At 40.4% G+C, this 14824-nt stretch overlaps 1 protein-coding gene across 9 annotated transcripts in view; it reads right to left on the minus strand.

Moving 5' to 3' along the window:
* Positions 1-14824, minus strand: part of RBFOX1 (RNA binding fox-1 homolog 1) — a 1372937-nt gene that overhangs the window by 683731 nt on the left and 674382 nt on the right. The gene's annotated exons all lie outside the window — the stretch shown is intronic.

Here is a 14824-nt window from a genome sequence, read left to right on the forward strand (position 1 = left end):
TGGTCAAGGGCACTAGCCTTCACATGCCCTTACCCTTCTGTTTATATATGTACCAACCCCCAATTTGCTTTTTCTGTCATGTATGGTGTCTCATGTACATATGCATAGCTCTACACAAATCTCACTAACTAGAATTTCCAAATTATTTAACCTATCTCAAATCTCTGTATATTATCTGTGAGTTAATAAAGTAACCTGTTTTTATAAAGCATTTCTTCTGAATATTTGGACTCTGGCTTTATAGTTATAGGCAAAACATCCAATAATGCAACTCTACTTTCCACATACACTCAAGCACATAACTGAGCTGATTAGCTTTCAACATTATAAAATCAAATTGCTGGAAGTTCCAATTTCTTATTTTGTAAATAAAAAAAAGCTGCAGAAAGAGAACATTAATTTTGGCACCTGTGCTGGTTTTGGCTGGGGTAGAGTAAATTTTCTTCACAGTAGCTAGCATGGGGCTATGTTTTGGATTTGTGCTGGAAACAGTGTTGATAACACAGGGATGTTTTCGTTACTGCTGAGCAGTGCTGACACAGGGTCAAGGCCTTTTCTGCTCCTCACCCCACCCCACCAGCCAGCAGGCTGGGGGGGCACAAGAAGCTGGGAGGGGACACAGCCGGGACAGCTGACCCCAACTGACCCAAGGGATATCCCACACCGTACGGCGTCATGCTCAGCATATAAAGCTGGGGGAAGAAGAAGGAAGGGGGGAACGTTCGGAGTGATGGCATTTGTCTTCCCAAGTCACCGTTACACGTGACGGAGCCCTGCTTTCCTGGGGATGGCTGAGCACCTGCCTGCCGATGGGAAGGAGTGAATGAATGCCTTGTTTTGCCTTGCTTGCATGCACGGCTTTTGCTTTCCCTATTAAACTGTCTTTCTCTCAACCCGCAAGTTTTCTCACTTTCACCCTTCCAATTCTCTCCCCCATCCCACCGGTGATTGAGCGAGCGAGCAGCTGTGTGGTGCCTAGTTGCCGAGTTCAGAAAGCAGCCAAAAATAATCTAATTGAACTATATCAAAATTGGACTTACTTTTCTGTAGTGGTGAGAATGACATTAAAATGGTTTTAAAATATCCAGATAACTAAACAAGATTAATAAGCAGAACTTTTCAACCTAGGAAGAGATAATGAGGTAACACAGAAACACCAAACTTGAAGCATATCCTTACTCTGTGGTTATGTGGAGGCACTAATTGAAAGAGTGGAGGAAATCATTGACTAGCAGTCAGTTTCAAGCACGGCAGAAGGTAAAGAAAAACTCTGCAGGCAGCCACAAACATCACTTTAATGAAGAGAGATGCAGGACCCTTCAGCCTCTGTGAGGATAAGGCAGTGGATAGAACAACTATTAACTCTCACTGACTTCTAAACTTCTAGAGGACTCTAAATGTGGATGGAGAATGGTCCTTCTGGAACATAACAGCAAAACACAAATTTTACGCGTATTCATAAAGTGAATCCAACTTTTGGAGCTGCTGGTTAATTGAAACAAAGAGAAAAGAATCGTGAAAGCAAGGAAGACACACAAATGAAATCAAATGGACTTACCTGACAGTTTTGATCATCCTCCAGAAGCTAGAAAACAAAACTGCCCATGACCCTCAACAGATACACTAGTATGCTAAGATCTGGCAAAGAGAAGTTTTCTTGGGGAACGCAAGTAGGCAGCAAACAGATAAGAGAGGACAAAGGGAGGCTGCTGAAACTTCAGGGGACAAAAAAAGATTGGACCAGAACAAAGCACTATTTGAGAGGAAAACAGAGGTTTTTATTAAAAAAATATTAACTGAATGTTCTTAATCAACTAAATCTACCAGCAGAAGCAATGCAAACTGTGACACAGTTCTGTTCTGAGTGCAAAATTAGTATTTTAGATGAAAGGTTGTCTATGCAACGTTAATATAAAGCCTTAGTAATTAAATCCTTTTTATTTGTAACAACAGATGATCACCTGCAAAGGAGGTTTAACCTTTTTCACATCTCTTTGGTAATATAAGGACCTGAAATGTACTGCAACAACCTTCTTTTTTTTATATAAATATATATATATGATTCCTTCTCTTATTTATATACACAAATACTTATATGTATACATGTATATGTAGGAAATATGTATGTTAATCAATAAGTATGATTCTGTAGTAACTGAAAAACTAACAGGAAAGTAGATAAACAAGAGAAAAGAGAAGTCAAACTGAACAATGCAGAGACTAGATGAGATACCTGCTCTGACTGTTTTGAGCAATTTCTTTTTGTTAGCTTATTTAATAAGAATGATAGAATATGTTGGGAACAGCTGCCTTGGTAAAGATTCAGCATCCCCAGCCCTTTCACTAATGTGCAAGGGTAACAGTGCTAATCACTCAAGAACTCTCCCTAGCGATATGTCAGAATTTATATTCCTCGTGTTCACGAATTCATATAAAACGAAGTGGGAAAAGGAAACAGAAACACTTAGAAAAGCTACTCAAGTAAGAGAGGAGCCTTTCTCTAGTTGATAAATGCATTCAGTAGCACATTTCTTTATGTAATCCCTCTTCGGGCAGTGGAAGAAAGCCACTGCAAAAGTTTTTGCAAACAGATGAAACATTAATCATTTTATCTTGAAATTACGTAACATAAATGCAAATTAATCAGTATCTTTAGACAACTGTAAAGTTGACAAAGTGGCTCTTAAAGTCAGAAGATGCAAAACTCTCAAGCAGTTCTTTCTTACACTGGCTGTAACCCTTAATATTTCTCAAAACCAACATGGAAAAAGCTGTAGACATTTATATCCGTTAAATGAAAAAGCCATGGTAGAGATTTGAGAGTACATTGGTTACACTGTAATCAATAGGTTACTTGATCAATAGAGGGCATACATTACTTTTACTCCAAGACAAATACACTGGAAGTTATGTTTTGCCTCTGTCATTGAACAGCTCTTTCTCATCCAAGTTTTTGTTAGTCTTTCCTTCCACAGCGTAATGAGACTAGGTCTTTTTGACGACTAAGGGGAGCCTTCATTTTTCAGAAAAATGACTGTCCCTCATCTGACATAAAACACCACTTAAGGATGAAGCAATGGTATGAAAGGTGCAATAGAAGCAAAATGCAAGGGGGGGGGTGGGGAGGAATTTACAGTGTAGTCCCTGTTTCTTTAAGGAGTAAACCATTTAACTCTGTTTCCTGACAGACTAGGAAAAACTGTGCAGGTAGACAGAAGAAGGTTGAGAGAAAACAAGTGCAGCTAGCTAAAAAAGGCCCAGAAGCTAGGTGGCAGTGGCAGTATAGACAAAAAGATCAGTTTTAAGCTGGACGAAAGTAAGTAAGAGACTCTCTCTTACTTCTAACAGCCCCCCCCCCCCATTCCTTTCCCACCTCTCTCTCTCCTCCCAGAAGGAAAACATATCTGAGCTCTTCATAACAACATCAGAGAATTTGTGTGGTTTTTTGTGTGAGTACAGAATCTGGTTTTGGCACACAGGATCTTTGATGAGGGTTGGAACACTGACATGAGTATAAAAGGTATGCGCAACACCATGTTCTAACATAACTGAAGCTAGAAAGCAAAAAGAGAAGCGGAAAAAAAGCCAAAAAGAAAAAGGAAGGGGGGGAAAAAAAAAGAAAGGGAAGACAAAAAAGCCTTCCATGGACTGAGGAAGGTTTACTTCAGTCAGTAATAAGCCTTGAAGCACAGTCAGAGCACCCAGCAGGACAAGAAGTCAAATCAGCAATCATTACAACAAGCGGTAACAGCATCATCATAGGTAGACCACAGAGAGTGTATCAATTAAGCAAGACTCTGAACCATGCCCTACCCTTAAGCGCACAAGAAGGACAAGGTAGAGAAGCAGAATGCAACACAGTATTTTCTCTCTCATCTGGAGGGACAGAAGAATAATACTATGCAGATCCACTCACTAGAGAACTGCTGGCTCCCTACTAAGTATTTACTTTGAGCAGTGCTCCCCAAGTGTTTCTGAATGCACAGATACTGGAAAGCTACAAACACACAGAATCATAAAAATATTGAGCAGTATGAAACTTGTGTGAGTTCTTGAATAAATTAAAATAGAGCTCAGGTTTTCCCAAGACTCAAGGAGCCTGCAAAATTACCGTGAATGTTTTAGGCTTAAACTTAAAAAAAAAAAAAAATAAAAAAAAAAAGGCGCCAGTAACTGATACTACAAAAAGCAAAAGAGGTAACAAATTGACAGAGAAGTGCCTAGAGGTAGAACTGGCTTGTGCCAGTTTTGACTGATTCACAATATGCTAAGAAGAGTGTGTCCACAACAAATGGTACCAATTCCTTAAAATCAGTGCAGAGCTTGAAGTTACACACTACATTTTGTGACGATCTGTTAGCAGAAAGGGCTAACACCTACATTTATTACAGTCCTTCCAAATAAAAAGATCAGATGGGCTAGAGAAGAGAAAAAACCTGTGTACAGGAAAGGTGGAAGAAGAGCAATGGTTAGGAAAGAGATATATTTGAGCCCATCACTGAAAAACAGCTCATTATTTTCTCTTGGAATACATGATCACAGTAATGGTTACCTGATATTAATGAACGTCTCTACTACACAGGAAAAGAGATGTCTGGCAATCTACTCAAGCATTACAGTTAGCCTTTTCTTCAGGCTCTTCTAATGCCTTGCCCATTTTTGAACTTTTGACTTGTCCTGGTTTCAGCAGGGATAGAGTTAATTTCCTTCCTAGTAGCTGGTACAGTGCTGTGTTTTGGATTTAGGAGAACAAAGTTGATAACACACTGATGTTTTAGTTGTTGCTAAGCAGTGCTTACGCTAGTCAAGGACTTTTCAGTTTCCCATGCTCTACCGACTGAGAAGGCTGGAGGTGCACAAGAAGCTGGGAGGGGGCACAGCCAAACTGGCCAAAGGGACATTCCATACCATGGGACGTCATGCTCAGTACATAAACTGGGGAAAGCTGGCCGGGGGGGCCGCTGCTCAGGGACTGGCTGGGCATCGGTGGGCAGGTGGTGAGCAATTGCACTGTGCATCACTTGCTTTGTGTATTATTATTATTATTATTGCTATTATTATTTTATTTCAATTATTAAACTGTTTTTATCTCAATCCACGAGTTTTTCTCACTTCTACTCTTCCAATTCTCTTCCCCATCCCACCGGGGTGGGGGGCTGAGGGGGAGTGAGTGAGCAGCTGTGTGGTACTCAGTTGCTGACTGAGGTTAAACCACAACATGACTCTGCATGCTTCAGGATAGCCCCTGTGAGAGTTAAAGTAATTTCTATAGGCTAGGAACAACATGGTTCAGCAGTGCAGTGGTGACCCTCTCCTGTTCAGCAGTGCTAGAACATCCCTGTTCAATGACTGGTGTAATCAGAAGGACTCGCAAGTCCTTTATTACAGTCGGCCATGACCACCAGCAAGGATATTTCATGAAAAAAAGCATCCTTAATGCTTGTTTGTATCATCCTGAAGAGCATAGGTTACCTTTCCTTTACCCCCATCCCAACCACTGCATCCTATCGGTTTACCACCATACCAACTCCTAATGCTGGAGATGCAATGGTTCAAAGCTGTGATCACAAATCAGTTCTAAAATCTTAAAAAAAAAAAAAAATCACTTGATGGAAGATTCCATCATTATTATCACTTTACATTATTATTTTGAATTATGACCAGCATCTGTAGCACAGTACAGTCTCTTTAAACACCTGCAATCTAAAAGTAGAAATTTAATGTGCAGATTTATTAAAATATAAAAGCAACTGTGAGTCACCAGGGAGCAACATTCACAAATTGACATCCACCACTTGCCAAGAGAGATGCAGTTTGCACCCATTCCTCAGATTACTACTGCCCACACAACATCCTAACTCATTCTCAGGTGGATGCAAATTACTACTGTATCAATCCTGCTACATTAAATTATACTACTCTCAGTATTCGCTGATATCCCATACTACCTAATCTCTCTTTTTATTTTTTATAAGTGCAGAATGTTATGGTCATGAAAAATAACCCCAAAATTACAGAGAATATTGGGAAGCCCAAACCCCCTAAAATAAAGGGGTTTAAATAAATGTGCAACGTGCTGCATGAATTATGTACTGCAACATATTTTGAAAGCAAAAATTCTAAGCTGAAAAGTCAGATGGCAAGTACACAGGAACCAAGGCATTGCCTGAGTGGAAAGAAAAACTTACCTCTTAGCCTGAAATAAATACATTTGATAAAAAGTGGTTTACTGCCACAAAATGTGTGTCTCCAAGACAGGATGTAATACTACAAAAGCAAGCTGATGGGAGAGTACCTTACCAAATGAAGACATAGGAGAAAAAAACAAATATATTTCTGACGTATTTTATTGTACTCTATACTCAGGGAGGACTTTGAAAGACATGTATTGTAAAATATTCTGCTGAGAGCCAGCAGATATCTCTGCACGTTCACTGTGAATGAAGGGTTCGGTCTGCACACAAGAGTTACCACCAGTACAACCTACCACTGGGATAAAACACACAAAGTATTTCTGTGAGAGTGAACAGACTTCCTTTAATGTTTTACCTTCTGCAGTACTAATGCAAGCATGTGCTGTTCTAGTTCATGAACACCTCTTGCAAAGAGCCACTGTATGAGGGCTACTGTATGCTTGTTATGGGGGTACGGAGGACTTGTCTCATTTCGATCTAACCACAATGCAGCCTGTTACCAGAAGGGCTTTTAAAGTCCTGCACAGAATTGCCTCAGCATTTAGGAAACCCATGCAAACTCTCTGTCTTCATGTGTGCCCCAGGAGCCTGGACCCTTGGGCAACTTGGACAGTCTTACTCTCACATGAAAAAAGAAAGAGACAATATAGTCTATAGCTAAAAGCTCATGATAGTATTACTTTTGCTTCTTAAAGTAACAAATATAATCATTCAGATCTCTATGTTTAGACCTGGGCATCAAAATATTGTGCTTACCGATGAATCAGAGATGTTCCCATAGCTTTTTTCCAAGCGTCTTAGTTACAATTATCCAGCAATAAATTCTAGAGCTAAAGTATCTTTCAAAAGTCCTTTTGACCAGGAGAACAATGCTGAAAATGTTATTTTTTTCTGTCACTTAGATTATGTTTTAATATAATTTTAGTACTTCTAAACAGTAGATTCTGAGGCACAGTTCATTGCGAGTGATGTTTAATTTCATACAGGATGACCCAGTGCTACACAGGCAGGCTGGTTTGCACCTCATGTCTCTCTGACAATTTAAACGCTTTTCTCCCTTTGCTGCTACATGAGACTTATGACTAGATTATTAGTTTAGCATTAGCGGTTAAAGGGTTAGTTCATTTTGTACAGAGGGTGGATGTTAAACTATAACTGCTGTCGTCTCATGGGCGTTAACAAGAGGTGCAAGCAAACATAGTGATGTATTACTTTTGTTGGAAGCAACCTAACATACAAGCCAAGCATTCCAGTTCTTGCTCTCAAAAAAACTGGTATTGAAATACATAGGATGATGCCCCATAGCAAACAGTGAATGCAGTAAAAATCCTCTCAGTATCTGAATGTCCTTTCAATATTATTTTACTTATATTTATTCTTGCTTTCTGTTTTTTACTGTCGTCTTTGATTTCCTTCCTTCTGTCATTTCTGACTGGAACTCTGTAATTCTCTATTGTATCTTGAACCAATGCTTTGTTGTTGATCACTCATTGTTTACTGCATTTCTGACCTGCATGTCTTCCTATTGCAAAATCAATACAGGATTTGGATTTAAAATAAAAAGTGAGTGCTAACAGCGCTTTATTCTGTAGCTAATAACAGTACTGTATTATTACTTTTTATGCCCAATAAAAAACAAGAAAATGCCAACTATGATAGCCAAGGCAAAACCACAGTATGATTCTCAGAAATAAACCTTAAAAGTCAAAAGTGTTACGCATGTTAAGCACCCCATGACTGACTTTACTATCCATGATACTGAGCTAATGTTACAAATTAGGTTTGAATACAGTGTACATCATCTAATGTCTTACCAACATGTCTACAGAAGGGCATAGCAGAAAAAGCAGCTTGAACCCAAAAATATTCTAATGAAGCCTACCAGAGAAATTATATTGAACAAAAATTTAAAGAGCAAGGGATGAGGGAGAATAACATAATACTCCACCGTACATGTAGAACCCTGTTGCCAAAACACAGGAAAAACGGGATTGGTCTTGCGTAAGGCAATTGGGCAAAAATAGAACAAGCCAGCTGGGAAGGCTGAGAAGGTGGATCGCTCCTTGGGCACAAGAGCTGGGGAGGAGAAAAGAGCAGCTGGTTTAGACAATAGAAGCGGAAGAGGTTCACTCAATAGTGAGAGATTACTAGTTTAGGAGAAAGAGAAATAGAAGCTGAGATGCTGAAGCAGTCAAGGAAGATCACTGATAAACAGAAGCTTAACACCTTTTGGTGTTTGTTTGGAGTTTTGTGACATTACTTAAAATATAGCCTTGTGTAAAAATGCATGAGAGTAATACACTTGAGAAAACTGATGTCCATGAACTGGAACTTGAGGATTTATAGGTCCAGCAAAAAAATTACTAAAACATTTAGCTACACACATATATCTGTATATGTATGCATACACACACATATACACATGGCTGTGTAAATTTGTATAGGTACTATACATAATGTATAGAGATCTTATGAAGCTTAATTAACAAGTAATGTGTTGTAATAATCATATTATAAAACAGTGAAATTATCCAACCCCCAGTGGAGATCTTGTTTTATTAGTGTCTTCCATCACTGATGTGAAGGCAAGCCTGCCTATATCCCCATTTTTGGGGTTTATTCAAGTAAATGCATCTTCAAGTGACTCTGTTTATGTTTGTCATGCGTACATCAAATTGCTGACTCAATACTCAAAGAGTCAGTTTAGAAACTCTCAGTGCCATATTCTCATTTTGCTTCAAAATTAACACTTGAAGAGAGACACACAAATTAAATAACAAGTCCTATTTTCTTTATACAGCAGTATAGTCAGCACTGGATAAAGTATTTGTTATTCTTACTGTAAATTTTCAATGTGCTGATATATAACTCTTAGCTGGTTAAACCAAATATTTGTCCTGCAAAAAATAAAGGTTGAAATACTGTCTTTTCAATACAAAATTTGGCAGAAATAGTCTAGAAGTAGTTAATTCAATGCAGATCAAGTCCTTAGAAATAAAATGGTGTTAATAATTACAGGAGAAATTAGATATAGTTGCATTTAAACAAATGCCACATGAAACACATTCGACCATCTGCTATAACTGTCTTAGGGTAGGATGTTGGCAGATATTGAATAATCATCTGCATATGACAGATAATTTTAGCCAAAGCTAAATAAAAAACATGTTCTGAAACTTCTGAAAGAAAAAAAATATTAAACTGCTTTGCAAACTTACCAAATATCTGAAATGCTATTTAGTATTAATACTGGCTGAATTCCATAAAAACTACTGTGTTATAAACACAAAAAAAGAAAGAGAAAACACAGTACCCTTTTTTTACTGTTTTCTATGTATTTTGAAACACAAATTGTTCTGCCCAGAATTTCTCATGTATTTTATTCCCTTAAACCTTTTAAAAGCAGTGGTTTAGAAAAACAAATAACTCATAAAACACTCTTCTTCTCCTCAACCACTCTACAGTACAAGGACTATTTGCTTGTATAGCTTAATGCTCTGGGAAGTAAGAAATTGGGAATACCTCTGGAAAGGTTTTTTGAAAAAGAAAAATATCCACAACTGGTAAAGGTTGTCCTTGTAGAACACGTGCTGAAGTGTTATTTATACAGATTTATACAGAAATTTGTGTAGTCATATCCCTTTTAACTATGTTGATTTACAATTCATTATTTGAACAGTGCACAAAAAAGTGAAGTGCACTACAACAAAATGCTGTCAGTACTGAAGGTCGTTCTCTAAATAATACAATCAAACAAATTTTTCCTAAAGCCGCCTTCTATAAAAAAAAAAAGGCCAAATTACTTGAAGATCTAACAAAACTAATATTGTTATCAAAGACAATTGAATTGTATAGTACTTATTCTAAATACATTATGGAATTAAAATTGACTGAAGAGATTTGATTTTCCTTAAATACATTGGAGCCGCTGAGAAGGAATAGAAAACCTGGTAAACAAGTTACCTTAAAAAAGAAAAAGAACAGCCCTTCAGGATTGGATTAACTGGACATTAACTGGCATTTGTTGTCAGATGTGATCAGGTCTGTGCAAGTAGCCATACTGGAATGCTACAGCACCTTCAATTATGCAACTGCTCCAGGGAACTAATGTTTGAACCACAGACTAACTGAGGTGGGAGGGAACATCTTGAGATCTCTAGTCCACCTTCCTGCTCAAAGTAGGGTTAACTTCCAAGTTGAAGCAGGTTGCTCCGCATTTTGTTCAGTGAACTTCTGTTGATCTCCAAGGAGACCCCCCAGCCTCTCCAAGCTGTGCCTGAGCTCACCGGTCCAGTTGGGATTCCCTGAGGTGCAGCTTGTGACTCCTGCTTTTTTGCTGTGCACCTCTGGGATTATAACCCTCCCCCGCCCCTTTTGGTAGCTGAATACACTACTCATCCTAAATAGTGTTATATCATCCTAAAATAACTGCTACGTGGATAGAAGTAAATCCATGACCTAGCATAGTTTTATCTATGACCTAACACAGCTCAGTATTTGATTGTTCTACCTATTGGTCTAAAATATTACTGAATCACTACAGGGCTCAAAGCAACTAGTACTCATCCCACCAAACATAAACATCTCAATGAGGAAAACTAAGCTTTCAATCTAGTAACCATGCTAAGCTTCTTTCCACATTATCTCTTCTTGAATTTCATGACACAATTCATTTGCTAGTCCTGTGGTCTGAGTATTATTTTCAAATACACCACAATGTCAGGAGCACTGAGAGCCTCTTAAGGATATTGACTGGTCTACAGTCCAAGTAAGATCATACCTAGTTGCCTCTTAAGAAAAACAGTTCTCCTTATCAGCTTGCACTTGTGAAGAGAATATCAAACTGGCAAACACATACAGCCTAACGTAAACAGTGCCATTCTGGTATAAGTATCACAGACTCCTTTACAGTCCTAATACAGTCCAAATGCATCAGCTAGCACTTTTGGCCTAAGAACATCTGAAATAACTGCTGGAATGTCCCCTATACTGGATACATCCCTGGAAGAGTGTTTTAAAGGAAACTGTGTTGGCATTTGTCTTCTGAGAAGTACAGTCTCCAAAACTGGCCTGAACATTCACCTCCACAAAGAAATGGCATAACAACTAGTATATTTACATGTTCTCTTTTTTTTTAGCATCCAGGAAGATGGCCACAGGCTAGTTGTGATGAGCCACAGATGTACTTTGCAGGTACCCATTAAGAATCAGATGTATCATGAGTTTATTCCTGACTTTCCCAGATCAATTTGTGATTGTTATTGTCTGCCTAAACAATTCTAAATGTCCGCCTAACTGATTCTAAAGAATCTCTACAATGAATGTGTTGCAAACAGCATTGTAAAGCTTTCTGATAAAATGATAATTTTGTTGCAAACAGTTTTAAATTGGAACATACAATAAAAAGGAACACACAGATGAAACATATATAAAGGGAGGACAGATTCAGGGAGGAAAAAAAAGCAGAGAGAAGATTACAACTGATGTAACAGTTGGCAACTGAAGTGTACCAAATGTCCGGTGTTCCACAGGCTTTACACAGAGCGCAGACTGCTAAAAACAAGACTCAAATGAGACTGCTACAGTAGGATGTAGTATTTTGCTAGAATATATACAAGATGGCTTAGAAGAAAGAAAAAAAGTTTGTGGAAAAATGTGATAAAAACTTGCAAAAGAGTTGAGGATCATGTCCCCAGAACAATGTAATGTAAACATCAGCAGCAAAGATTGCTATTAGTGAAAACAAGCGACTAAAGAAATTTTAAATTCAGCATCACTGGAAAACTGTAATGAAACTGAATCAGTGGAAAGGCAAATAACCCCAAGCAACAGCTTTGGTATTGTAATTTTCCCTTGGATAATTTTACTGCAAAGAACAACTTAATTCCTACTCAGAATGACTACCCATTAGACCAATGGCTATGACTACTGTCACCTATGAAAACTTCGCTGTGCCAGACAAAACTCCAAAAGTATTCCTTACAAACAACAGTATCACTTCTTTCTAAATATGATAAAAGGAGTGGTATCCGAACTAAAAAGATTAAGACGACTTTCAGCCACCGTCAACTGCCATCCTACCCACACCATATTATATATGCAGAATCAAGACAATCCAATCAGACAAATAACAGCAGTCATAGAATCATAGAATCATAGAATCATTAAGGTTGGAAAAGACCTCTAAGATCATCGAGTCCAACCGTCAACCCAACACCACCATGCCCACTAAACCATGTCCCTAAGCGCCTCATCTACACGTCTTTTAAAAACCTCCAGGGATGGGGACTCCACCACTTCCCTGGGCAGCCTGTTCCAATGTTTCACCACTCTTTCAGTAAAGAAATTTTTCCTTACATCCAATCTAAACCTCCCCTGCCGCAACTTGAGGCCATTTCCTCTCGTCCTATCGCTTGTTACTTCGGAGAAAAGACCAACACCCACCTCACTACAACCTCCTTTCAGGTAGTTGTAGAGAGCGATGAGGTCTCCCCTCAGCCTCCTTTTCTCCAGGCTGAACAGTCCCAGTTCCCTCAGCCGCTCCTCATAAGACTTGTTCTCCAGACCCCTCACCAGCCTCGTTGCCCTTCTCTGGACACGCTCCAGCACCTCAACGTCCTTCTTGTAGTGAGGGGCCCAAAACGGAACACAGTATTCGAGCCTGTGCGGCCTCACCAGGGCCGAGTACAGGGGCACAATCACTTCCCTACTCCTACTGGCCACACTATTTCTGATACAGGCCAGGATGCCATTGGCCTTCTTGGCCGCCTGGGCACACTGCCGGCTCATGTTCAGCCGGCTGTCGACCAACACCCCCAGGTCCTTCTCTGCTGGGCAGCTTTCCAGCCACTCTTCCCCAAGCCTGTAGCGCTGCATGGGGTTGTTGTGGCCGAAGTGCAGGACCCGGCACTTGGCCTTGTTGAACCTCATACAGTTGGTCTGGGCCCATCTATCCAGCCTGTCCAGGTCCCTCTGCAGAGCCTTCCTACCCTCGAGCAGATCAACACTCCCGCCCAACTTGGTGTCGTCTGCAAACTTACTGAGGGTGCACTCAATCCCCTCATCCAGATCATCAATAAAGATATTAAACAAGACCGGCCCCAGTACTGAGCCCTGGGGAACACCGCTCGTGACCGGCCGCCAACTGGATTGAACTCCATTCACCACAACTCTCTGGGCCCGGCCATCCAGCCAGTTTTTGACCCAGCGCAGAGTACACCTGTCTAAGCCGTGAGCCGCCAGCTTCTCGAGGAGAATGCTGTGGGAGACAGTGTCAAAGGCCTTGCTGAAGTCCAGGTAGACCACATCCACAGCCTTTCCCTCATCCACTAGGCGGGTCACCTGATCATAGAAGGAGATCAGGTTGGTCAAGCAGGACCTGCCTCTCATGAATCCATGCTGGCTAGGCCGGATCCCCTGGTTGTCCCGCTCATGCCTTGTGAGCGCCCTCAAGATGAGCCGCTCCATAATCTTCCCCGGCACCGAGGTCAGGCTGACAGGCCTGTAGTTCCCCGGATCCTCCTTCCGGCCCTTCTTGTGGATGGGCGTCACATTGGCAAGCCTCCAGTCGTCCGGGACCTCCCCCGTTAACCAGGACTGCTGATAAATGATGGAGAGTGGCTTGGCGAGCACCTCCGCCAGCTCCCTCAGCACTCTCGGGTGGATCCCATCCGGCCCCATAGACTTGTGAGTGTCCAGGTGGCGTAGCAGGTCATTGACTGCTTCCTCCTGGATTACGGGGGGTTCATCCTGCTCGCCGTCCCCGTCTTCCAGCTCGGGGGGCCAAGTACCCTGAGGATAACTGGTCTGCCTGTTAAAGACTGAGGCAAAGAAGGCATTGAGTACCTCAGCCTTTTCCTCATCCTCAGTGACAATGTTCCCCCTTGCATCCAATAAAGGATGGAGATTCTCCTTGGCTCTCTTCTTGTCATTAATATATTTGTAAAAACTTTTTTTGTTGTCTTTAACGACAGCGGCCAGATTGCGTTCTAGCTGGGCTTTTGCCTTTCTCATTTCTTCTCTGCACGACCTAACGTCAACTTACAGTCAACTGTGAGCTGTAAGATCTAACACCAATATTTCAGTCACCCTCACTACAACTGGCATGTATGCAATCTCTGCAAGTTCATTACTAAAATTAATTATTGCTAAGCAGTGCAGTACCATCAGCTGCAGCACTAGACAGGATCATCCACGTGTACCAGGTACTGTTAATGTCTCATGTCTGCGTCTATCAGTGCTTCAAAAGTTCAGATGCCTCTTCAGTGTGACAGCTCGTTCCTTATGATGGAGCTGTTTGGCTGGGAGGAAGACAATGAGGCCACTGCGATGCATTTCTTCCTCCATTGGTCTAATAAACTCTCTGAAGAAAGTGCATCTTTAAGGTACAAACAATAAGGCAGCTTCACCATAGGGAGCTCAATTCTGCCACTAGTTCTAATTTTTGTTGGGTTTTTTGTTGGTTTTTTTTTTTATTTATTTAGAATTTCATTGTTACTTGCCACAAAGAAAAGAGATTAAAAGGAAGTACGGGCAGTGCGTTACTTATTAAGCCAAAAGCAGTATTTTCTCCTTTCCTCTGATTTCCTCTTTCCTCCATCATACTTTCAATCAACACAAAAATAGCAACT

This window comes from Aptenodytes patagonicus, chromosome 13 (genome assembly GCF_965638725.1).
Source record: "Aptenodytes patagonicus chromosome 13, bAptPat1.pri.cur, whole genome shotgun sequence".
Classification (NCBI taxonomy): Eukaryota; Metazoa; Chordata; class Aves; order Sphenisciformes; family Spheniscidae; genus Aptenodytes; species Aptenodytes patagonicus.